Here is a 23381-nt window from a genome sequence, read left to right on the forward strand (position 1 = left end):
GGGGGGTGCTCCATCCACCCACTCAGTCACATGAAGCTCTGCTCACATAGCAGATCTACAGCTTCACAAGCAGAAACATCCTGTGATGCTTCAGAATCCAGACATGTGTTTTATTTTACAGAAACTCTCTAATCCAAAACTCTGACTTCTCTTTATTTCACACGATGGTGATGGGGGTGGGGTGTCAGGGATTATAGAACATCAAACATGTCCCACAAAATTTGTGTTACTGATCAGAGTCATTATTATTTAACAATTAAAGCACATTTATTATACAGAACAGAAAATAATGTTAAAGAGTGAAACAATACAGCTTCATCTTGATAATAGAGAACTACTGTTGTAGACACAGTTCAACGGGAAGTTCCTAGTACTTTTATCCACAGGACATAAAAGATCAAACCTGAGATGACACACAATCTGAAATTGTACAGGCTCTCTGGGTGAGGCCATAATCGAAATAATGTATATAGAAAAGAAGCCTGCTGAATTGAATGCTACATTTCAAGGCCATCTCAGTTCAATAACTACTCCAAAGGTGACCTCCTTTCATGGAAAAAAAACGCTGCACCTGGTGTATTCTTTACAGGTTTACATATTCCATGAGACATTGTGCGACATTAACAATAGTGGTTGGAAAATATGGCTACATCTACAAAAAAGTGTTATTTGTTGGTGATTACAGTTTGAAAGCTTAGTATTAGGTTTCACTTAACTTCAAAAGTTGCAAGACCAATGTTGAAAGAAGCAAAAGAGCTTTAAAACTAAAGTTGGTAAAATAATAGGCTGGTGTTTTCCTTATGATGTTAGACACTGATCCTCCAAACTGTTCGGCTGCTATCATAATTACAGTATAAATGCAGATGGACCTTCAAATTAAACAGGCTTACTTATTTATTACATCTAGCAAAGTTTGTACATTTTTTTATTGTTTACAATTGTTATTAATTACATAAATAGTTACTGGTTGACACATTTTGACAGATTGTGGACACGGATTGTGTTGCTTTTATATTCCAGGTAAACAATGGGAAAAATGCATGGTTAATTTCATAGTATATAGTTAGCAGTTTAGGATATTTTTTTAACTCTGTGGTGATCAGAATATGTTTTCTTTTGTTTCCCCAAATTTAAGGCTTTTGGTAACTGAGAGTGATAATATTTTTCTGTAGGTTTAAGAACTATTAGAACTATTGCTGTCATGAAAGCTCTGTGACTTCTCATCCCACAGTCCCGCAGAATGTTGCCTCAAGACCCACCAAGGGCTCCAGTAAACAGGTGAAATGTGCAGACAGATGCTACCAAATGTGTTCAAATTTCCAACATGTTTGCTGTAGCTTCATCTTTTGCAGCAGCAGCCATCATGTACCAACATGGAGCTGAGGGACAGAATGAGGAGAGGGCACTTCCTGATGTGGTGAGGAATAATGCAAAATAAAGAGGCAGTGACTGTCAGACAATATTAGTCCTAATGTTTTGGTCACACCTTTAGCCAAAACCTGTGTTACTTTAAGTTAGCCAAGGCTACCACAACATCATTGTGTGGAAATGTGTGCATATAGTCTGCATTATTGTCAGGGAAAACATTTTAAAACAGATCTGATGACAATTCATCATCAAACTCCATCAGGTAGGAACATGAACTGTAGGTTAAACAAAGTAGCCTACATCGTAGTGAAGTGAAATTTATTTATATAGCACTTTTCAGCAACAAGGCCATTCAAAGTGCTTTACAACACAGAAACAACAATCAGGTACAGAAATAAAAACATCAATACTATAACAGAGTAATGTTGATATAAACATGAATAAACGTTCCTCTAAGAGGAAGCATTTGAACAAAACAAGAGTAGTTTTAGCTAATAGTATGATTGGTATAACCATAACAGGTAATTTGAGTAAACTAACAATCTGTAAGTCGGTCAGTGATGTATAACCTAATAGACCATTTAAACATAAATAGACTTTCTTCTAGGAGGAAGCATTTAAACAGCTAACAGAACGGTTGATATAATGATAATGATAACAAGTCTTTAGTATACTACAGCACAAAGTCGTTCAGTGATCGTCTCAACAAAACAAGTTTGTAAGACAGAAGTGGTAATAATGTTTTTAAATGTATTTGTAATATTGTAATAAAGTAATAATGTTTCATGTGGCAGTAGTTCAAAGTCATCCTCAAGACATACAGTTCTCTCAAGGTCTTGCAATTTCACCTAAAATCATTTATACCTTCATTTACAAGGTTTGAACAAAATAGCTCTAGCTCTATTCTTCACATCAGAAGATGATCTTAGTTTTAAACTCTAGCATGAAACGTGGTGGGTAATACGCATTCTTTAAGGGATGCTAGGTCTTTAATCAGCTAAAGATGGAAATATCTGGTACAACACATTATATTGTTTTTTTTCTTAAACACTGTAAAAACAATGCTGCTGTCAGAAGAAATCCACACAGCTATGCAGTGACCAGGTTTTTTTCAGCATTAGAAGCTGTACTTTAGTCTGAATGAATTGATGTTAGAATGTGCTCCAGTTCCACCTCTCTGTTAGCTTCGTTCTTCATACACATACCGATTTTTAACTTTACACTCTCACGCTGATGCATTTCTTCTCACAGCAGGAAAACTCTGTCACGTTTGTTTGTCTGAACAGAAAACCTGCTGAAACTGTGCAGGACTTCAACTCTGCAGGATGAAGGAGGAAAATTATAAATGAGTAAATGGGAAAACATAAAGAACAGCTGTTTAACACCTATGATCTTAAGGGTTGTTTTAAATAATCAACAATAGGATAAATGTTAGGCTGATATAATAGAAACCAGAACTTTCTGGTCCAGTTGGAGTTCAGCTGTTCATACTGGACATCAATTCGAGGAATTAGTCAAAGAAATTACTGAAACAGTTGTGATGAACAGATGAAGAAATACCAAAGTTAATTAAGATAAAAGTAAAACAGAAACACTTTTAGGGTCAAACGCAAAATTTATTACATAAGATTCAATAGTTTGATTCACAGTGGCCTGAAAATGCTTGTTTCTCAGTGGAATGACACCGTGATTTTCTCCAGCCAAAGAAAAGAAACTTAAACCTTTTTCTGTCAGCAGGAGAGAGGAGGAGGAGAAGGGTGAAGAGACCCAGCTCCACCCCTACCCCCACCAACTCAAAGAAAAACATAACATATAAACTATATTCATAGACTGAAACAATCAACTGCAACATTAAACCCTCAGACCGTCATGTCCCAGAATTCTACAGGGAGGACTCAGGTTCAAGTGGACCTTACCTTCAGAATTTTGGCCAAATGGATTTATTAAGACTGGAGAACTCTGAAAACTCTGTGGGTTTGCTCATGACCAAGAAAGTTCAATAAAATTTGGTAAAGATTTGTAAAAAATTGTATAATATCTGAAAAAAACGAGTTTAAGCCTCAGGAGGTATGCAGGTAAGGATAACTAAAGCTTTATTAAACACAAAGTGCATAGGCTGGATATTCAGAAATATCAAACCAGCAACAAACAACAGGAATCAAAGCACCCCCAGTAACATGACAAGACAAAGACAAGCCTGAGGCTATAACAACTGATAGAGATGATAAGAAACTAAAAACAGCTTTAGTGGTGACAAACTATAACCACTTGTGGTGACTGGAAACTACAACCAGGTGTGGTGAATACAAAATAAACAGATGTTGTGATTGGAAACTATACCCAGGAGAGTAATTAGAAACTAAAACCGTGTATGGTAATCAGAAACTAAAATTGGCTATCCTCCGGAGATTTCAGGCTTTACAGCACCTTCAGCTGGGGAACAGACAGCATAAACGTTGCAGGGTAAGCTAACACTGTTGTTTATAGTCCTATTACTTCGCTACCGTTTATAAATTGTCTATCGTTGTTTTCTTCGCTCTTTATGCTTGCATCTGACCACACTCATGACCAATGAGTGAACAGGAACTAAGCTTGCATTACCAACAAAAGCAGGCCTGGCCCGGCTGGCCCTACTCCAAAGCATGGACCAAAGAAGCAGGGATTGGCCTCAGAAAAATGCCGGTGGAAATGTAAGCAAAGCAAGCCGAGTAGAGTGGAGCCAGGACCTTTAGAGCTGGTGGAAAAGGGGCATAGGTGTAGAGATTTGAAACTACAATCAGATATAGTGTATAAAAACTACAACTAATGTGATCATTATAAAACTACAACCAGATGTAATGATTAGAAACAACAGCCACATGTAGTGATTAAAAACTACAACCAGGCGTGGGAAAATAAAAACTACAACCATGTTTGGTAATGGAAAGCAACAACCAAGTGCAGTAATTACAAAACTACAATCAGGTACAGTGATTAGAAACGACAACCACAAGAGGTGGTCATAAACTACAACCAGATGTGGTGACTGAAAGTCTGCCCAGGTGTAATAATGAAAAACTACAACCATGTGTGTTGATTGGAAACTACAATGGTGTAAAAATTCATTGAACACTGTTGAACAAATAAAACACCAAGAATAAAGTTCCTTCCATGTGTCCATCACCCACCTGAATGAGCCTGTAGAACAACTCCTTTGTTGTCAGTTCAGTTTTAAAGGGGACCTATTATGCAAAATTCACTTTTTGCATGTTTATATACTTCCATTTGGATATCTACTGCTTCTAGAAACAGTGTAAGCACAAAAAAAAACAACCAGCCATTTTTTTGACAATAAGTAAATGTTTTCTGGTATCTGCAAAACGACCTGTTTCAAAAACCTCGGAATTGTTGTGTCACAATTCTTGTTACCTAGCAACCCCAAGCTAAGCCCAGCCCCTCACCTAGCAACCCAGGTGGAGCTCCACCCACTTTATTACATGAAGATCATCACGTTAGTTCTGCTGGTTTTACTGCTGAACAATGTCTGCTGGAAAAGGAAAATGTTTTGTTGTCGGCTGCTTTATAGAACATGTGTCAATGCACGTTCTCCCAATCACGGAGAACCTGCATGGACACATTTTATTTTTGATGGCAATGTCCCTGTGATATTGCCAAAGAAAGTTGTAGTTTGAACAGCTCACCTGTCCCAGAAACACGTCTCTGGTAAAGTCATGGCAGGTTTGTCTAAACTAACTTTAGAACTCTGTTAATAAAAGAAGAATAGTTGGAAAAAAAATAAAACTGATCTCTACCAGGCGGCCAGACACTTTTCAGGTTTGGACCTGCTGATTGCCGGTGTCCCAACCCGCAACCAGTTGGGGTTCAGACCGTTGATAAAATTCCTGAGCCCCCACCTCCTCGGATCTAATGCCGTTTAGACTCATTAAAAACAGTCAGACACACAAAGCCTTGCAGGTTAACTCAGCACCCATCCACAGTTACTTCCAGGGTGGCTGTAGGGCAAACTGCTGTGCCATCAGAGGCTGAGGAGGAGGAGGTATCTGACTAAACCGACCCTGCTGCTGGCCAAGCTGATCTATTTTTGTGAATTAATAACGATATAAATGTGTGTCAGATCTGCAGTGTTTAATCCTTTAGTGAGTTTTTATGTTTTGAGATGGGACACTGAGTTGGGGGGTGTGGCCAACAGCAGCTTATTTGCATAAAAGTGTTGTAGTCCTAAAACCGCTCATTCTGAAATGAGCTCAAAACAGGCAGAACTGATCACGTGAAATCTCAATATCTGAGAATGATTTTGTGCATTAAATGTAATGAACACATTTTGTATAGCCCACAGACCTATCCTGGCTTGTTCAAGAAAGCATAATAAGTCCCCTTTAACAAAAAGCAGTATTTGTACACTGATAGGCCATTACACAGCAAGCTCAATTTCTGGTCAGAACAATGTTATTGGAGTCCGATTTGCCAAGACAGATACTTATTTCTTTGGTTGTTAGTTTGCAAAAATTCACTCAGTGTTTGTATGAACTTTCAGACAACCTGTTTTCTTAGGTACCCTAGATGGAAATCATAACAGCTCCAGCACTGAAGTGCATGTGGCATTTACCTCAAAGTGATGTGACTCTTTGCACTTTCCCAATGATCAATAGCATCTAGCATCTTGTATTAATATTTGTTACTACTCATATAAACAAAGCAAACAGGAAATTTTATTGTATATAAATATGTTACATCATTAACAAATAGGTGATGGACAAGATCAGCTAAATAAGGTAGGGCAAGAACATTAAGAGCTTTAAAAGTAAACAATAAAAGTTTCAAATCAATACTAAAACAAACTGGAAGCCAATGGACATAAAATAAAATGGGAGTGATGTGCTTTGCCCCCCACCCCACTACACACACACACAAGTGTAGAAAAAACAATGGAAAGGTTAACCTGTATATGATTGGCCACTTCTCTGCTATCTCCTATAGAAGTTTCTTGCTAGCATATATGTCAGAACCATCTCTGTTGGATACCTGACATCCACTAAGGTGGGAGCTGAAGTGAAGCTGGGACTCTTTCCTCTCAGAACCTATCAGCCTAAATTTCATGAAGCTTGGTAACGGTTTGAGTACAGGCACAAGAAGAACTAATTATAAGATGACTTTTCTAAATGTTTGACAAGAAGCTGAAGCCTTGTTGAAGAATGTTCTGCAGCCACATTCAGTACGAGCTCACAGCTGTTAAGACTAGATCTCCTGACTGAGTTGGATGTGTTTTGTTGTTCAGACTTCTGGTTTTATGAAAGTTTCCCACACTCCCCTTCTCCTCCTCCTCCCCCCTCTGTGTTCAACAGCAGCATTAATGTGCGCTCAGCGCTCAGATATCTGTGAGTTATGAGCTGGAGGTGTGGATCAGAACTCTGCTCTTTGTCAAAGGAGCTCGTCTCCTTATCTCTGAGGTCCATCCAGACTTTCTCACAGCAACAGAGAGAAAATCCTCCTCCACACAATGTTTCAAACGTTTTCCATTTATTTTCACTGAACCACATACTGCTCACATTCCAAAGGCTGAGGAAGTAGTGGGGCTGAGTTCTGGACAGGCCAGTCTGCAGTCCTCACCTGTCTCTAACAAATACAACCAAAATTGTGGCAAGAACAACTCTGTGTAATGCTCCTCCCCTGTCTGCTTCCCAAAAAAGGGGGGAATCACCTCAGCAACCAATGACTCAGCAGTTCTGGGTCATGGACTTCTATATTACCCAGCATGCTTTTCTTCCTACTTCATGTCATCTCTAATTAGATGTTTACTTTTTAGGAGAATTAAGTCAGAGGGTCTGCAGGAATATTGATTTGAATTCAGAAAAACATAAGGAGTGCAAAGAAAGAAGGATTTAACCTGTATTTTCCAATTAAAGCTCATAAATAGTCTTCAAAATAAGAGTATGTCTCTCTCATAGCAAAGCTCAAGGGCCTTGTGAAGGGCCAGTTTTTAATTCAAAATTGACCTTGATTTTCTGATTTATTTTGTCACATTATTAATGCAGAAATTTTCATTTGTAATTTCTTAGTAATGCAATTTTTTCACAGTTCATCAAGTAGGTTAAAAAAATAACTCAATAAAAATGTCAGCATACAATTACCAACAATGTACTTTGAAATTATAGAACAAAGGAAACACATACATTTAAGTAGATTTTGTTCTTGTGATGCACATTAGCTCAAAACCCCAGATCAGACATATTTTATTGGTTGCAAGTTGATTTATTTAAATGGTTTCATTTAGGCCATCATAAATGTTCTTTCTATGTCAAAATCAAACTAATTACTAAAAATTTTATGGCTTCAAAGTTGATTAGTTGTTGTGTAAAGTATGTTTTAAATGCCAAGATTTTGTTATGTTTTGTTTTTCACTAATCGCTTATATTTTAGGATGAGTTCTAGAGGGTGGTTTTACCACTGGGTGGGGCTTCCTATAAACCACATCCAGTACAGCTGTCTTCTATGACCCGTGATTATCACCAGAGTGTTTAAGGCTGAGATGAACCACTACTCTGTTGAATCCTTAAACGTCATACAGGTAGTTTTCCTTTTTTCAAACTCTTGTGTGTTAACAAGAAAAAGTTTGCATTTAAAATTTGCCTGTACTTCTTTGCAGAATCCGTTGCGTACTCCTGGAACTCCTTGTTGATACTCCTCTGTGGAAAATTCTCTGAGGAAGCCTTTGTGTGTTCCTCAGCCACCTCACCAAGCAATCTGTGTGAAAGATCCTTCTGTGATTGCCTTTGTTCTGCATTACCTCCAAATACAAGTATGGTGAAGTCAACTCAGCCTTCCTACCAACTCTGCTTGTTTGCTTTCTTGCCTCATCCTTATAACCGCACTTACTTCCACTGGACTCCTGAAACCCTCTCTGCTTCCCCTTGGAAACCTGCAAGAAAATGAACCAAGTATGGACTTAACCCTCCTGAAGCCCTCAAAAAAGAGAGAAAGAGAGAGAGAGAGAGAGAGAGAGAGAGAGAGAGAAGCCCTTGTAACTTTGAGTCAATTTGACCAGAAGGTCATGGGAAGGTTATCAAAATCAACTAAAAACTAGCATTCAACCTCCTGCTCACCTTTGAACTCTCTTACCCTATGCCACATTCTACTGGAGTTTTCTTCCTGTTAAAAGAGAGTTTTCCCTTTCCACTGCTGCCAGTGTGCTGCTCAGGATGGGAGACTGCGATGAAGTGAAGATTCAATGTGATCTGCTGGCTTCCTTAGATAGATAACTTTTACTAATGGGCTCTTTGTAATGTATGTGAATGTTTTTGTACAGTGCCCTGAGATAACTTTTGTTGTTAATTGGTGCTGTATAAATAAACTGAACTGAAATTGAAAACTGAGTCTATTACTGATTAGTTGGCCAGTTTTAACACATTCAAAATATGTCCTAGGCTGAATAAAATTGAAAAAATTTCCATATCTGGCTCGTGGATTTTTAGTTTGACACATGTGGCTTAGATTATTACAAAATAAAGTCCCAACTTATTATTGGGCTTTATAGAAGAACACTGATGCCTTCAACATTTCTGCAGACATTTCCTGGTTAATACTAACTTTATTAATACTAATTTAAGTTAATACTAACTGGTCTTCTGTGAATCAGTTCTGTTGTACAGAACCATTAGATTAAATTGTGTAATGTTATTAGTTTTGTTGCTTTTATTGCAGGTTTCTACACACACATCCTTTTCCCGCCTTAATTCATCACAAGATTGCAAAACACCAAAGACCTTAAAATAACTAAAAGCATCAATAACTCTTGCAGATGAATTTCCATGTTAATGCCAGAGATGTTTTTCCCTGAGAGTTGTTTTTTTAAAACTCCTCGTTCCTCTTTGGTATCAGCACCTCTGAGGCAGACGAGCTGCCAAACTGCCTCCCTCAGAACAGTGATAATGCTGATCTGAAATCAGCAGTCACTTGTGAATCATGGTGACTGGGTCTGGGCAGCCCTCATATGACTCAGGAGCAGAATGTACACATGGCTGCCAAACATCCATCCATCCATCCATCCATCCATCCATCCATCCATCCATCCATCCATCCATCCATCCCCTTTCTCTTATTAGTAGTTGGGTTGTGGAGGTAACTGTTTCCCAGACCTCCGTGTCCCTAGAAAACCTTCAAAGGGAGGCGCACAGGAGGCATTTCAATCAGATATCCAAACCACCTCAGATGACTCCTTCTTATGAGGAGCAGTGGCTCTACTCTGAGCTTCCAGCACATGATGAAGCCTGGTCACCTTATGAAGGAAACTCATTTCACACACTCATTCTTTTGGTCATGATCCACACACCATGACTACGAGATCTTTGACTTTCGGCTCAGCTTCTTTTTCACCAGTATAGAAAATAGCAATACCCTTATTACTGAAGACGAGACCCAAATCTGTCAGTTCATGTCCCATTTCACCTTTTCCATTTGAGAACCATGGCCTGACTTTTAGGAGAGATGTTTTTCATTCCAGCTGCTTCACACTTGGCTGTAAACTACCCCAGGGCATGCTGAAGGCCATGGTCTGATAAGGACAGGACCACTTCATCTGTAAAATTCAAAGACACAACCCTGGGTAGGTCCCAATAATCTCTGTGAGCTGTGGAAACTAGATGGTTTGAGTTTTGAGTTGGGGAAAAAAATCTCATTGTGCGTCACAAAGTCAAATAAAGTAGCAAACAGACACATTTTTAACTAAAAGAGAAAGCTTTACAGCTGACAGGAAATCATTTGATGTGTGGACTGAATTCACATTGGGACACATGATTTTTTGCATCTTTCAGGAACATGAACTCACACAGTAAAAGTTCAGTCACATTCAGTCTCATTATTGATATATAAGGCTGAGCCAAACAAGAACCCTTCACTGGAACATTGTATACCTTATGGTAGATCAACCTGAGCTGCTTCAGAGAATCATCTCTAGTTTGAAACTTACCTTGTGTTTTTTGTGTCCCTCGTGTCTCTCTCAATCGCTCCTGGAATCCTGCTGTCTGTGAACTGGGTTCAGAAGTCATTGTCAACCCTCAGCAATAATTTCTTTGAATTTAGACTGGTTCAGTCTGACTCATTGGTTCCTGTACTGCCACTCTCCAACATTTACTTACCTCATTGGAAATCTTCACAACCTGACCTGGAATTCAAGCCCTCCTCGGATCTATGAACAAAGCATTATGCAGTAAGAAAGATAATCTCAAAACATTGCAAGAACTTCCAATCTGAAGAAACACCACTTCCTCATAATCTGTCTTTGCAGCTTCCCTGGTCCCCTTCTGGGAAGTTTATTTCTTTGGGAAATAAACATCTTACCTTTTACTTACTTGTGTCTGTAAATTCCGTAAAGTTAGGATAATAATACATTTCTCAAATAAAACTGAAACAATGTCCTTTTTACCTCTGACATACAAATTTTTAATGACAGGAAGTGGTGTTCTTTTCATGAGATTGTTCTTCTGTGAGTCTTGTTTTAAATCAAAATTTTTTCTTTTTTTTCATGAAGGCAGACAGAAACAAGCTCAGAGGTTTCAGTAAGAACACAAGTTGACTGATAGACTGGGACAAAAACTTTGTCTGCTGACCTTTGACCAGCTGCTTCTCAGTAATGTTGCTTGACCTGATTTTTCTTGTTTCCTCTCAGCTCTGTGTCATTCTGGACTGTCTAGCTCTGCAGCCCCATCCAGTCAAGGCGATACCATCAAAGTTTGATGGGTGATGGCAACACATTCCTGAAATGGGAGATTAAACAAAAAGACAATTCTGTTGAGTGAAGAGCCTTATCTCACTTCTCACTGACCCATCAGCATCAGCCACACAAACACTGACAGCGGCAGGAACACCAACACCAATAGGAAGTCCATTTTTATTTTAGACAGAATAAAAACCTAATGTAAATCCAATTTTGACTTAAATATATCGAGAAATTAGCTGTTTTCATTATTAAGCTAATATTGTTCCCTGATTGATCATTATATCATATCATTGTTCTTATATGAATGCATATAAAATCATACACAGATACTGCCTTTGACGTAAACGTGATGTTGGATTTTTTTACTCCCAGATGCCTGAGTCCTCCACTTGAGACAGAGACTCCTGTAATGACACAGAGGGAGAATTTCACCTCTTTTTGGTTGAAAACTATGGCCTCAGACTTAGAGAAGCTGATTCTCATCCCAGTTGCTTCATATTTGGCTGCAAACCTTCTCAGTGCATGCTGAAGTCATGGTTCAAAGATACCAACAGAACCACATTATCTGCAAAAAGCAGAGACCCTGGGGTTGCAAACCAGACTCAATCCTCTCCATGACTGTTCTTGAGATCCTGTCCATAAACACCTCAAACAAGATCAGAGAGAAGGGACAGCCCTGGTGGAGTCCAACCCACACTGAGATTGAGCTCAACTTTATGCCAAGAGTGTGAACACAGCTCTTGCTTTGGTTCTTTGGATTGGATAACCCTTAAAGGTGACCCTAACATCCCATATTCAGGTAGCACCTGCATGGTATTGTGTGGGTTGGGTAACGTTATCAGCATACGTCCATCTTCGGGAGACAACGATGTAACATTCAGTGCTTATCTGCATTTTCGTTTGTGGCTGAACAGACTGATTTTAGAGTGACATTCTTTGTTGAATCTGATACAAGTGAAGGATGACGCTTGCTGAGGCTGCTATTACCTGTCTTTTATTGGGGCTGCCAGCTCCTCATTTCTCACCTACTCTGCAAATACCCTGTCTAACATTCAGATGCCAGGCTGCACGGTCCTTTGCACAGCATTTTATAAGTACCGGTGTTGATTCTGCACAACTTCATGTCTCTCCTGCAGACATATTTAAAGAACAATAAAATAAAGCACAAGATTGGCCATCCAGCAATACAAGAGCCTTTGGCTAGCTGGCCAAATAGGAGATCCTTGGGAATGCAGCTTACGTCCATTCTTCTGCCATAGTAGGCATCTTCCTCTGAGAATGGTGAACATGCTGTTCATGTTGACACGTTCCAAGACATCTATGCTGGGCACCCAATCTTTCCACTGGATGTGCAGGATGCACCTAAGGCACCTCAGGTGAAGGCTGTTGAGTTTCCTCTCGTGTTTTGCACAGGTGGTCCATGCTTTGCTGCTAAAGAGAAGAGTGTTAAGGATGCAGGCCTGGTAGATGCACAGTTTGGTTTTATTAATGGGGCTGAAAATGCACCACACTCTTTGGCTCAATTTGGCCATAACTGCTGCTTGCTTAGCAATCTTGCAATCTACCTCTGCAACAATGGAGAGCGAACTGGAGACAGTGAACCCAAGGTATGTGATGTTGTTAATGTCCAAACCCCTTGCCGGTGTGGGAAAGGCAGTCCACAACCTGCTGCAGTCTGTCTTCAGTGTGTGATGTCAAGGAAGCATTGCCGACAAATAGCAACTCACAGATGATTACCTCTATGACTTTTATCTTGGCATGAAAGTGGGCAAGATTGTAGAGCTTGCCATCAGCTCTGATGTGGATGCACACACCCTTGCTGCAGTCCTTAAAGGCATACTACAGTAGCAAGGAGAAGAAGATACCAAAAAGTGTTGGCGCAAAGACACAGCCTTGCTTTACTCCACTGTTGACAGGGAAGGACTCAGATGTTGCACCATGTTGTTCATATCTTCATGGAATGAAATGGCAACTGCAAGGAATAATGGGAGGCAGCCAATCTTCTTCAGTAGCCTGAAGAGTCTGCTTACGTTAATAAGGTCAAGAACCTTTGTAAGATCATTGCAGGTGATGCAGAGTTGCATCTTCTGCTCTCTGCACTTCTCCTGCAGATGGCATAGTGAAAAGATCCCATCGACTGTTGAATGATCAGTTGGAAAGCCACACTGGGACTCTGGAAAGACTGGGGAAGCTAGGATCTGCGATTGTGCAAAGACAACATAAGTGAATGCCTTTCTGACAATGTTGAAGAGCGAGACACCCTGGTAACTACTGTAGTCACTACAGTTGCTTTTGTTTTTGTATAAAGTGACAATGTTTATGTTTTTCATGTCCTGTGGGATGTGTCTTTGTTCCCAGCAGAGGCAGAGTAGTTCATGAAGGTATTGAGGCAGTGTAGGTTTCCCTCTTTTGACGCAATGTCATCGTTTCAGGGGCCTTCTCCCTCATTAGACAGTCAGTGGTTTTACTGAGATCTTCCATGATAGATGTAGCATCTAGCTCTGGAATGGCACTGTGGGCAGTGTCCGTGACTCTACTTTGGATTGCATAAAGCTCAAAATAGTGCTCAACCCAGTGCTGTAACTGCTTCTACTGGTCAGTGTTGATCTCTCCTAGTTTGACTTGGTGGTAGATGGTCCTGTCGCCTTATTGATGCCCTTGTACATACACTATATTGCCAAAAGTATTCACTCATCTCCCTTCACTTGCATATGAACTTGAGTGACATCCCATTCTTAATCCATAGGGTTTAATATGATGTTGGCCTACCTTTTGAACCTATAACATCTTCAACTCTTTTGAGAAGGCTTTCCACAAGGTTTAGGAGTGTGTTTATGGAATTCTTGATCATTCTTCCAGAAGTGCATTTGTGAGGTCAGACACTGATGTTGGGCAAGTAGGCCTGGTTGCAGTCTCTGCTCTAATTCATCTCAAGGGGTGTTCTATTGAACTGAGGTCAGGCCTATGTGAAGGCCAATCAAATTCTTCCTTACCAAAGTCGGTCATCCATGTCTTTATGGACCTTGCTTTGTGCTCTGGTGAGCAGTCATGTTGGAACAGGATGGGGCCATCAACAAACTGTTTCCACAAAGTTGAGAGCGTGAAATTGTCTAAAATGTCTTGGTATGCTGAAGCATTAAAAGTTCCTTTCACTGGTACTAAGCGGCCAAGTCCAACTCCTGAAAAACAACCCCGCACCATAATCCCCTCTCCACCAAACTGACTTGCAGTCAGACAAGTATCGTTCTCCTGGCAACAGCCAAACCAAGACTTGTCCATCGGATTGTCAACAGAGAAGCATGATTCGTCACTCTAGAGAACACATCTCAACTGCTCTAAAGTTCAGCGGCAGCGTGCTTTACACTGCATCCAATGCTTTGCATTGCACTTGGTGATGTAAGACTTGTATGCAGCTGCTCAACCATGGAAACTAAAAAAAACTAAAGTGCAAACTTTGTGAAAACCAAACTTTTTTTCCATTCTCAAAACTTTTGGCCACAACTGTAGTGTAGGAAATATAAAAACACAAAGCTGTCTCCTATCCCCTATATAGTCTATATATATAGTGACCACAATGTGGTGAGTGAGTGAGTGAGTGAGTGAGTGAGTGAGTGAGTGAGTGAGTGAGTGAGTGAGTGAGTGAGTGAGTGAGTGAGTGAGTGAGTGAGTGAGTGAACATTTTGAACACAGCCTCAGAGTTTTGGGTTCAAACTTCTGGATCTCAACCCAGGAACATTTAGACTAATTCTGACTGTTTACAGAAAATTTAGACCAGAACCAAACATTTACACCAGATTTCAAGTTAGTTTGGGTATGGCAGGAAGAAGAGTTTTTCACTTGAATTAGTGAAATCAATCAAGCCAATTTAAGTTAAGTTTAACAAAATTTATACTGATCCTGCCTTTGCTCATTTTTTAAATAAACATTCTTCATTGTTTCGGTGATATTTAAATAATTCACCAAAACAACAACAAAAAAAAACAACTTCTTTGTGTCTTGTTCCTACAGTGCAATGAAACTTAAACACTGAATGAGATTTAGTTTGATAACCAACCAGAAATTATGTGAGTCAGAGATGATTCAGCTGGATCAGACAGTTTAACCTCAGAGATGAATTCTAATCTCTCCTCAGAGCTCATAATCCCTGCAGAGGAGGAGGAAGAGGAGCAGAGACCTGCCCCTCCTCATCCACAAAAAGGCAGAGGAGGAGGATGAAGAGCATGCAGGAGCAATTCAGAGAAGTCTATCAGGTTATTGATAAGGATGATTGGAGCTGATTAGCTGAGTCATTACCTTCCTCCTGAAGTAGGAAGCAAATGTGTCTGTGACTGATAAAACACAAAAACACACCTGAAACATAACAGCAGTTACCATGTTTACAATTCAACCTAAAATAAATGCTGTTGATGCTTTTAACCTCAACTGAAAAGTTGAACCACAGAGAGACAAAACAAAGCAAACATTTGAAAAACACTGAATGTGTTTTTACAACTCCAATTTTGACATAGCTAGGACATTGGGTAAAATCTAAATTTAAACAAAACACATTGATTTAAAAATCCCATAAATTCCTGTTTTATTCACAATGGAACATGCTGGTGTTGATTTTCAGTCATCCAGTTGGAGTTGTATTTTTTTACTCTTGTTTACTCTTAAATTATGATTCTATTAATTCCATCTATCCTCCCACCTGTCTGTCCATCCATCCATCCATCCATCCATCCATCCATCTGTCCATCCATCCATCCATCCATCCATCCATCCATCCATCCATCCATCCATCCATCCATCCATCCATCCATCCATCCATCCATCCATCCATCCACTGTGAGTCCAGTCTGAGCAGACCTATTAGCAATTCTTTCCATCATCTCTGAATTCAGGACAACATGACATTGCTGTGGTTAGGGATTTGATCTCACAGCAGAAAGGTTGCAGGTTTACCCCCTGGCTTTTCTGTGTAGAGTTTATGTATTCTCCCCATTCACACATGGGTTTTCTCTGGTTACTCCGATTTCCTCTCACAGATGAAAAACATGCATGTTAATTGGTAACCCTAAATTGGCCCTACATGTGAATGAGAGTATGAATGACTGTTTGTCTCATTTGTCTTTTTGCATCCCTGTGATGGACTTGGATACCTGTCTAGAGTGTCCCCCACCTTTCACACAATGTCGGCTTACAACATAAACACCAACTCCCTGTGACCCTGAACAGAAAAGCAGGTGAAGTAAATGAATGAATGGATCTCTGATACAATTTTAAAATAAATTATGAGATGGAAGTATCTACTTTCATAAAGGGTGCATCATTGTTTCCTAAAGGAAAAAATAAAGTGCTGAAGCTCCTTTCTTCTTCATGGCTGATGTTTCTAGGTGATTTCACTCACTAGGTGATTCACTTTGGCTCTAAACAGATGAATCAGACCTCAAGCTACCTGAGAAATGTTTCCTGAAAACCACACCCAGAAGGGGGCAGGGACAACCTTATCAAGTAGGACTGTGCAGATCAGCTTTACCTCTGACATAAACTAAAAGGAGAAGCTGTTTGTCTGTTGGCCAAGACTCTCCACCGTCTCTTTCCTCCACCTCCACCCAGAGGAAAATGCTGCAAGCGCTAAAGACCTTTCCCAACGAGTAACGGCCAACCACTGCCAGGACACACACACACAGAGGTGGGGTATTAATAACCTGCAGCCGGACAGAGACTCAGACCAGATGAAGACAGGAGTGAAGTGTGTGTTGTTGTACTGAGCACCAGGCAGATGGGCTCAGAGATTAGATCTGACCTCAGATCAGAGCCGCCGCTCTTATTTAAGTTGTGGTGAGCTATGGTGGTGTAACAGCCAGACCTGCTGCAGGCAGGAGGGGGGAGGGGGGCTGGAGGAGCTGATAGCAGCCGAGCATGCTGGGAAGCACAGACGCCTTACAGGCCTTCCCCGTCCTCCCCCGCAGCGTGGACAGCCACAGGAAGCATGTGGGCCCTGCAGGAGATGAACAACAGCACAACACACTTCCTCTTTCTAACACACACACACTCACAGAGTTACATAAGTGATACTTCAGAATAAACTCTGTTTGTCTTTAAGCTCTTCAGTTCCACGGCAGAGAGCGTGCACACTACAAGCTGTATCAGATCAAACACAGGAGGAGCTGAAGTCCAACAAACACTGTAGCCATCATCACACAGACAACTGCTGCAACAACTCACACAGCAGCAAACATACAGAGTCCTGAGGGATGACGACTTAACAACCAAAATCAACACAAAAACTGCCGGACACATGATGTGTTTGTGCTGCTGCAATATTAAAACCACAAATCAGAAAAAAGATGTGTTAACTAAAAAAATTTTTTTTCTTGGAATTTTCTTTTCATGAGCCCATTCCTGCACTACAGGTTGCAACATATTCCTATAAAACTTTTTTCAGTAAAGTTTTTCCCACTTTGTAACATTTCTTTTTTTTCCCAACACCTAAAAGATATTTGGTGATGGTGGTACCAAGTGATAAAGAGTTAGACTCTGCAGAGTTACATTCATAAATGTCTCTTTAGGAAAGCAGCCTGAAGTTAACCTGGTCAGAGTCTCCATCTGGGATGGACAAGCACACAGTGGAAACACGGATCAGGATACCCAATCTTTGTTGGAAGAAATGGACAAAGAGGAACAAGTCCAAAAACTAAAAATGTGGACTTGAATCACAATTTTGATGACTTTATATTCAAATTTATGAAAACACAAAAGATTTGGAATTTAGTTTGGACTTTGACACCAGAGAATTATGGCTTCATTTAAGGTTGAACCTTTTGATTTAAAAATACTTGACATCTCACACCAAACAAAAGTATATTTAAAAAAGTGTGTCACTAAACCATTTCTTGAATCAACTAAAGTTAACTGTATTAATTTCCATGTGGTTTACATAAAAGTCCTGTTTATACTGGTGTGGACTCATGGCGTGACCAAATTGTGACCTCAACAAAAAGGAGTTGCCATTTACACTGGTGCTTCAGATGTGCTGCATGGTTTGAATTGAAACTCAACTCAGGATTTGCATGTCTTGACTTGGGACTCAACTAAGAATTTGCACATTTTACCTTAGGACTTGACTTGGTACTTGAGCCTCTTAACATGAAACTTGAATGGAGAAACTTGTGACTTACAAAACAATGACTTAGTCCCACCTCAGCCAAAAGCCAAGAAAAAACACTCCTGACGTGCAGTCACAATCTCAATTAGAGCTCAGTGATGGAGAGAAGTCAGATCTAACAACTCTACAGAGACTTAAAGTTCTCCTACAGGGACAGATCTGAAATCTCTTCATAGTCTTAGATTTCTGTTATCTTTGCCATGATTTCAGAATGATATGGAACCCAGGAATACAGACAGGACACAAGTACTCAAAAAGTAAAGAAACACTGATTTATTAAACAAAAATAGCATGCTGACGTGGAAGCAGAAACTACTTACAAAACATAGACTTAGAAACACAGTGAGGCACACAAGGGTGAAATCACAACTGGCTGTAGAAAACACAATGCACCCACAAGTGAGACACAGAGGGAGAAGGAATATAAAGACAACACTAATGAACTGAATAACAAACACCTGGCAACAAAACAACTCAGAGCAGGTAAGAGTGGGTGGGGCATAGTGTTGTGTTGTACATAAACGATTTTTTCAAACACACAAATCTTTTGGGTGAAAGAACGGTACCAAAACACTTTATTCACTGATTCGTTCCTTACTTAGTTCAGTTGAGAAAAAAAAAATTAAAAAATTAAAAAAAGAAAGAAAGAAGAAAAAAATACTAAAAGAACAGAAAAAAAAACTTAGTTCAGTTGAGTTCAGTGGGAGTGAAACTTCTGCGAGTGATTCTAATCGTTTCCTCTTCATGAGGATTTTTTTTCTCAGGCTTTTGGCAGCGGCATACATTTATCCAAATTATGTGCTAATGTGATCCATACCATTGGAGTAACTGCTTATTTGCACATGCGCAGAAACAACGTACTGCCACCAAGGAGTGATCCGTATAATGAACGACACTTTCTGTTAGAAGGATGTTGATGTTGGTCTCTCTCTGCATCTTTAAAATATGTTTGTATGTCTTATAAGCCCATGGGGGCTGTGCATCCTTTACGGTGTATGGCACAATAGAAATAAACTAAACTAACTAGTTAACTAACTAAGAAACTGTGTGAACTGAAGGATTCAGTGAACAAATCTTTTGAATGAATCATTTTAATAAACTTATTCTAGTGATTCAGTTCACTCAAAAGAGCTGCCGTTCCCATCACTAGTGGAGAACTGAGGAGGCTGAAAACTAGACAGGAAGAAACACTGGGGAATCTGATAAATACTAGAACTAAAGTGAGAAAGAATAATAAGGATAATAAAGAAAACAAAAAAAAACACATGACCTTACAGTTTTGTTGTGAAAGATGCTACATATACTATAGATTTATGTTTTTTAATCATTTTTACCTGTACTGTTCTTAAATAGAGGAATTTAGCAACTGCAGATTCTGATTGAAATATCTTTGGAACATCAGGCGTTTGCAGAGCTGCAGGGATGAACAATAGCTTGACAGCTGCTGTCACATGACTCCAAAAGGTTTCTGTTTGTTTCATGTGAGGTTTAATGACATGTTGTCTGTCTGATCCTGAATCATCAGAATAAGTTAAAGTCAACCTGATGAACATGTTGTTTACCTGAGCAGAAGGACAGGCTCACCTGTCCTGTGGTGTAAACAGAAACAAGCTGTGTGTTGTTGTTGGTAAATTCCACGACAGCCTGTAGCTAGGAGTTTTTCTGATGGTAAATCTTGAGTTTAGAGATGAGAACAGTTTAAGAACCTCCAGAACTCCCACAAGCTCTTTCTTTGATTTCAAAACAGTCTCTAAACACTGCAGGTAGGAGATCTGGGGCTTTAAACCAGATAAAAATGAAAAACATAGTATTTTACTGCATATTGCCGGATACCTTTCATGCCAGAGTTTTAGACTAAAGTCATCTTACACAGAGAAGAAATGAAGTTATAGCCATTTTTGTCAAACTTTATCAATACCATTATATGCAACCTCATGGGATAATGCAAACTCTTCTGTGATCTGTTAGCCCTTGGAGTGTATGCTGAGGAGAACTCTCAGCTACTACCACACCAAATTTTAGCTCATTGTCTGTAAAACTCACGTTAAAGCCAATTGTGTGTTTCCTAAAGTCACTTAGCTGTTGTGACAATTTTGAAAGGGGGTGACTCCAAATGTTGATTGGTTGTAGATGTACATTCAGTGATTATTTTCTGAAAGTTTCATTGAATTCTGTTCAGTGATTCATGAGATATTTTTGCTAAAAGACAAACAAATTAACACACACATACCAGCGTTTGGCAGCAGATGTTAACAAAGGAGTGAAGGGTTTTTCATTTTGTTCGGAAGAGAAAGTTTCCAGACAGCAATGAGAGCTGCATCGTGTCTGTCTTCATGTCTTTGTTTGACAGAATGGCCACGTCCGTCTGTGTTTGTCTGTCTGTCCTGTAAACACAAGCCTTTGTTTTCCTGCAGAGGAGCTCTGTCCTCCTCTCGGACCTTGGGAAAGTTATTTTCTGGTTTGTTTTGCAGGGACTGTAAATAGTCATGGATTTGTGGCAAGTGGAGCTGTCAGCCCCTCGTCAGCAGTAGAGAGGAGGCTTTCCCCAGCAGTCTCCATTGGTCCCTCCCTCTCTGTCACTCACTCCTTTTTTCACATTAAATCATCATCACTCCTCAGCTGTGTGTAAAGCAGCTGCAGTGACAAGAAGAGACTCGGGCTGCAGGTTCCAAACTATCTCCAACCTCCAGGACAGAAAACTTAGAAATCAGTCCTGCTGTTTCAGGTCTTTACTTCTAATCTTTATGCTATAAGTCTTAATTACACTTTTTAGGCCCTTCTTGCTTGCACCAGGTTTGACCCCCTTTTGCCTTCAGAACTGACTTAGGTCTTTCTGGCATAGATTTAACAAGGTGTTGGAAATGTTCCTCTGAGATTCTGGTCCATATTGACATGTTAGTATCACACAGTTGATGCAGATTCATAACATGAATCTCCTATTCCAAGGACTGGATTAAGATCTGGTCATCGAGGAGACTGCTGGAGTCGAGTGAATCCAGATCCATCAGACTGGGTAATATTTTTCCAGTCTCTTAATGTCCAATTTTGGTATGAATTGTAGTCTAAGTTCTTTTTGATCTTTTGCAACTGTAGCCCATCTGCTTCAAGGTTGGATGTATTGTGCCCATCAGGGGCGATCTTAGGAACTGACCTTTAAGGGGGCTCAGGCCCCTAACAGTGGCTCCAGAGCGAAACTCTCCCTTCTCCTTCTTTCTTTTTGTATTGCAAAATAATTTATAAAATTTATATTTAAAGAGAGAATAAAATTAGTCATTCATGAAATGGGTGTACATATAATGTGAAGAAAACTTTATTTTATTTTAGATGAAAATAAAATATTAGCTTCTAAAACAATCTGACCATTTTCATGCCTACTGCTTCCAAGTCATACGCCTTCTTTATTCTCCTCTTCCTCTCTTTGCCCTTCTCTCTCTCCATCCTCCTTTCCCTTTTTGAACTCACACATTTTGTTGTAAACTACTACTGAGTAATCTTCAAATAAATTAAGCAAACAAACACTGCAGACCAGTTGTGAGGTAAATACAGCAGATGTAAGAGGTTGGTAAAAACCTGTATGGTAACACTGGCTATGTAACATCTCTACAGTCAGCAGGTTTATGGTGCAATGGGAAAGTGCAGTTTTACACTGACAAAACCTTAAAATGTGTTGGGTTTATCTCAGCAGATGTGGAGGAAAAAGCTGTTGGTGAATATATTTATGCCTTTTCATCATGGGCATGAATATTAGATTAATTTAAGGCTTTTAAACTGTTTATTAGCTGATCCAAATTGCTTTTTATTTGTTCAGTTGTTCATGCAGTCTAGATATTGTTTGTTTCATATTTTAAAATGCAAGTGTTACTTTTAGACAGTGAAAAGCTTATTATCTGAAGGTTGAAACATGTTTTATTGCAAATAACCGTTTTTGCTAATAATGAAGCGCTGCAGAAGTTCTTATCAAAACTTTACACTTACTTAGATAGTTCTTACTGACTGAGACACAAGCAGATATACAGTATATAAAAATATAGGCTGTTTCATTTCTTTTATTTATAGCAGTTTGATTGAGACACAATTGCAAGTGAGACCTAATATTTACAAATATGGTGTTAGATACACTATAGGGTTATTTTAGCTATTAGATTTTAAATAACTGATAAATGATTTAAAATAATCTTTTTCCTCTTTGATGTGCAAAACATTAAAAAATGTATTTATGTCTTAAATAAAATCTAATGCATCATGTACTGTAATTGTAAACAATTAGACTTGTTCAATATAAAAATGTCCACTTGTTTACACAAACTTAGAAACCATTTAACAAACATGTTTGATATGTGACAGTGTAGCTGTAACAGCACAGAGGAGATGCTAATTCCATTATATTGGATAAAGACAACTTGTCTTTTAAATGAAACTAAACTGTGTGATATTTAGAGAAAAAAATCTTCACCACATCTTATTGCCTAAAGGAATTGCGTTTTTGTTATGAGATTGGTTGATTAGCTATTGTGTTAACAAGCAGTTAAACAAGTGTACCCAGTCAAGTGGCTATTAAATGTATTTGTGAGCAGTAAAATCTCTTCTGATTTGTATAAAAATGTTACAAGATTTGTGCTGAAGTGGTTAGTGTGATGAAAATGAAACTAAATTTGCTAAAGTGAGCACTGATAATAAATTCTCTGTGTGATGCAAGTTCACCAAAGATTAATAACTATGTGGGAGCATATTAAGTAACTTCTGCTGTCACCGTATAAGGATTATTGTCATAAACGAAGCTTGTAACCCTGAAATGAACTTGTTTCCTCCAAGAAACTAACTGTAACAACTGTTGTTCATTCATTTTTGCTGTTTGATGTTGAAACCTGTGACAAGACAAAAAATAAAAAATAAAAACCAGACTCCTTGTTAATGTTTTGATTATTTTTATTATCAACTGCTGCCAAATGGTGAAGCCAGACAATGATAGTTTTGTCTGTGTTTTTGTGTTCATGTGTCTGTCTGTAAGCAAAATATTTTATGAATCACTGGACAGATTTTAATGAAACTTTCAAGGAATAATAATCGTTTTGATACATATCTACAACTGATTACCTTTTGGAGTTAATCCAAATCAAGATTACCGCAAGAGTCAACTGAACTTTGAAAACA

The 23381-nt window shown here is 39.1% G+C and overlaps 1 long non-coding RNA gene across 1 annotated transcript in view; it reads left to right on the forward strand.

Moving 5' to 3' along the window:
• LOC112451327 overlaps positions 1-1707 on the forward strand; it is an 8143-nt gene extending 6436 nt beyond the window's left edge. Inside the window, exons 3-4 of the long non-coding RNA XR_003040134.2 lie at positions 1232-1278; positions 1356-1707. This is a non-coding gene — a long non-coding RNA (uncharacterized LOC112451327). The remainder of the gene's footprint in view (positions 1-1231; positions 1279-1355) is intronic.
• The last annotated feature ends 21674 nt before the right edge of the window (positions 1708-23381 follow it).

This window comes from Kryptolebias marmoratus, linkage group LG15 (assembly GCF_001649575.2).
Source record: "Kryptolebias marmoratus isolate JLee-2015 linkage group LG15, ASM164957v2, whole genome shotgun sequence".
Taxonomy (NCBI): Eukaryota; Metazoa; Chordata; class Actinopteri; order Cyprinodontiformes; family Rivulidae; genus Kryptolebias; species Kryptolebias marmoratus.